The sequence below is a fragment of the Solea senegalensis genome, linkage group LG3 (genome assembly GCF_019176455.1).
Source record: "Solea senegalensis isolate Sse05_10M linkage group LG3, IFAPA_SoseM_1, whole genome shotgun sequence".
Classification (NCBI taxonomy): Eukaryota; Metazoa; Chordata; class Actinopteri; order Pleuronectiformes; family Soleidae; genus Solea; species Solea senegalensis.
Window position 1 is genome coordinate 5,483,337 of NC_058023.1, and position 4,382 is coordinate 5,487,718.

The window sequence follows — 4,382 nt, forward strand, 5'->3', positions numbered from 1 at the left end:
ACAGCTTTTAAAGAGGATCAGGTGCGCGCGAGCTTTACGTCACACGGGGAGGGGGGGCGTGTCCATAATCACGCCCAGGTGCGGCAAACGAGCTAATAACACAACGGGATTTTTGATTTGTGGTTTTTGTAGTTTTATTCTAATAATGTTCTCCACAAAGAATATTTGTTAATTTAATGTTAATGTGTAATCTGCTGTTTTATGTTTGTATTTTTTATTGCTCCAGTTAGTATGATACTTATATATGTACGTGCGTTTCAGTTGTAGTTGGGAGATTAGTGGTAGTTCAGTGGTAAGGCGAGTTGTCTTTCAAATCGAAGGTTCCTGGCTCTGCTGGTCTATGTGTCCTTTGAGCAAGACACTTAACCCCATGTTGAAGTGTGTAAATGGGTGAAAATTGTAATGTAAAGCAGCTCATCAAGACTAGAAAAGGTAATATAGATCATTACCAACTTTTCTTCTGATTTTATTTGGTAGTAATTATGTAACAAAGATAGTTAAAGGAAATGCAGTAGAGTAAAAGTTGCTAGAAATATAAATAACAAAGTAAAGTACACATACATGAATTTTGTACTTAAGTACAGTAATGAAGTCTTTGGACTTGTAGGCCTACTACTAAAATGGCTGCCACTCACATAATTTCCACTACATTTACTGTTTATCGCATTTATGTGTTATTTGTATCACACATGAAATCAGTGGTTCACATCACACTATTCAATTTGTGAATCTGTGAACATGTTGCATACAGGTATTACTGAACAGTGGCTGGGTTATGTTTGTCCATGGTTTTCTAGACACCCAGTCATCTCAGAGATAAACTCCCAGTTCCGACTAAACAGAGGCATTACCACTGCATAATTTTACAAGTCTAGTGTGTAGGAATTTGCCGATTGTAATTAACGAGAGACTCCTCTGCTCATTCCCGTGTTTCCCAGTTGTCACAGAACTACGGTGGCCTTCTTACTCCAGAAGACATGTCATCAAAACATGGAATGCACCAATGCTGTCGTAGAAACATGGTGGCTGAAAATGGTGCAAAGTTACTAACACATACACACTGGACCTGTGGATTAAAAAAAAACGACTAAAACATCTGGATCACCCCCTTGTATCTGTCGCGGTATAAACAAAAATGCACAAGACTAATGGAGCTCAAACTACAAAGTTTATCATAAATGTATGATTTCTGTCGTTCCACACAGCTCTCGTTCAAGAGTTCATGGTTCAGGTAAACAAGTCAGATGACCAGTCCATAAAATGGGTGTTTTTAAGAGGTTAGTTTTGCTGCTATATGTACTGTATCTTTGGGTCCACATTAGGCTACCTGGTTGTTTTTTTTAATGGCAGTGAAACATTGTAAATTTGCAGTCTGGTTAACACACAATAGTCAAGAAGCCGTTATCTGACCACAAAGAAAAAAAAAACTTTATTTCTTTTCTTATCAAGATACATTAAAGGATACAGAGACATTGGAATAAAAAACACTTGAGAAAAAACTTTCAATTGTAGCATGTTTGTCTCTCCATACAAAAATCACAAACCCCCCGTCCCTTTTCAACACTGTCCCTAGTTCAAATGACACCCACCCTCCCCACCCAACCCCACCCTATGAAGGAGAGCAATGTTTCACATGTACAGTAGCCTATTAGAGCCATCTCCACAATAATGGAGAAGAATTACACATTTTTGATGTAAAAAAAAGTTTCCAATTACGCCACTTTTCTTTACACAGATTAGTATTTGCTACAAAGTCAACACTTCAGTTTCATTTCTTTTCTTTCTTTTCTTTTTTCATTTGAGGAAATATTACAAAGCCCACATTGGGACCAGACTTGCTTATAAAACCAGTGTAACCTGACACAGCTGTAGGGGCCGAGGGACACAAAGGAATTATAATTATCCAATTAAGAACTTACTTTTTAGTCCTTTCATAATAATACAGACATAATGGGGGGGGGACCAAAATAAACAATGCAAAAAGTCGAGACAGCCAGATTCCGTTTGTGTCGTCGCGATCAAAACCCAATCCCAATCTGACACATACATGACCTCTGCCCCACATCATCAAACATCTACAGAAATTGATTTAGGCCATCTCAGATGATTAAGGAATTTATTATGCTATTTTAAAAAATTATGGTTTTTGAGGTGTGGTTGTATGAGGTTGACAACAACAGGGACAAAATGCTAATCTACACCAGCTCGAGTCTACAATATCCGAAGAACCCGTTTGACCATGTAATCTCACTGTAAACATAAGTTTGTGTCACTTTTTAAACCGCTCACTGCCCTGCACCAAACTCCATGGAGAAAACTCTCACAGCACACAGGAGTGGTTGCTCCACCGGTCACCTCCATCGCTAAATTCACACGTGATATTTTGTGACTGCAGTGTTTGAAGTCCTTTGTGAAGATGTATCCAAGTGGCAAAAAACTTACCAAATGAACAGCAGCAGACCAGCGCTGCCTATGTCTCTGCAAGCTAAAAACGATGATTTTCTCTATGAGCTTTGGTGCAAGAAAAGGGAGAAGCTTGCAAACTTAATTTTCCAGTCAGATAAGTCTGTCAAATAGTGAAATAAAGTGGTGAACACATTCTTATGACATGTTAGGAGAGTCCCTGTTTGCAGCCATGTTTCAGAGAGATTGAGTGTCTATGCATCAGGCTCGTTAAAGTGGGTGCCAACTGTGTCAGAACCTCATATAACCACACTGAAAATATTAACCATCTCTTTACTTTTTTATGCATTTTGGCCCTCATTGTCTTTTGTACACTTACATATTGCTACTTTTTCCTTTCTTCTTTTTTTAAAAACACAATCGTCAAGTGACCAGTAACACAATTGCGACAGTTTCATTCAAACCAACCGAGCGGTGCACTTTTCAGAAACGCTCCAGGTTAGCAGTGACCACTCACAGTGGACATCGACCTTGTTTCCACACGCTATATGGCTTTACTCAGCAGATTCATACACAGTACCTTAAAGCCACACGCGTTCTCTCAACATGGCAAGTCACACAGTAACTCAAATCCACACTGACCACAATCGTTTGAATGTCATTTAACACAATAAGATCCTCCCTGCAGACTGTGTGATTAATCCAAGTTTGGGTGAGATGAACAGAGCAGGAATCACAGACTATTCTTGTCTACAGAAGCCTTGAACAGGAGGAGGTCACGCAGCTTCACTGCATCGTTATTGATCAATTATTCAATAAAAAAGAAAAACCTTTCAAAAAATAATGTAAAAGAGAACAATCTGAGAGATAGAACAACCTCCTCTGGGCTCTCGACATACTTGGAAAAAAAAAAAAAAAGAAATCTGTCCTGTCACAGGAGGTTCTCACCAATCACAGGACAATTCAGAGAGAGATTGGCGCCTCAATAATTGGCTGTTTTCTACTACAACTACTCTGCGTACAAGTTCTTTCAGAGGAAAGATTGCTGCTCCAGCAGCGGCAACAACTCTCCAATCTCAAAGAAACCTACAAAAATAACTGATTCTAAATGAGAGTTGGACAATAAATGCAACTATTGACTTTCACACAGAGAGAAATCGCCACAACACTGAAGCTGCGGCTGAAGAGCAGAACTGAACCTGCTCCTAAGAGCAGGCTTGTGTTTTTTGCTCCTGACTAGGGCTGTCACTTTTTAATCCAAAAATTCTAAAAAACAAAAAAACATTTGAGTTCAAAATATACAGCCTAGAAGTGCATACACCACCTTAAGTCGTTACTGCAGGGTCCAGAAGAGGGCGCCACGAGTACAGCTTGGGATAAGATCCATTTCCAACGCCCTCTTTGCTCATAAGACGATGATTATCTGTTTTTTTTTTACTGCAAAAAAAAAACCTACTTCTACTGAGCAGACCAGTTAGCTTAGCTGTTAGCTCCACGTGAGTGAGGCGTCACAGGCGAGCCGCTCAATAATGACAATAAATAATGACAATGACGACGTTTGTTTACCTTCAAAGGAACAGTGTGTCACGTAATAAAAGATTGAACTTGATTTTTGGAAGAAAAAAAAAAGTGACAGCCCTAATCTGAGCGTTAGGAGTTACACTCCGAAGCATGGCTCCGTCTCAACCTCGACAGTGAAAATGGCCGACAGCCCGTCAGGATTAAAATCTACAACTCAACAAATCAACAGCCTTGCCCCCACACTCTCCCTCCTCACATACTTACGGACACCCACCCCCCCCTCCCCCTTTAACGATGCACATATTTACACAAACATAGCGACACGGAGGGAAAAAACAGTGTGCTTCATCACCATTGTTTCAGAATGAGAAAATGTTTTGATTTTTAAATTACATTTTAAAATTTACTACAAAGCCCAACGTGAGTTTCAAAAATAAGTGCTACTGTGTGTGGAGTGT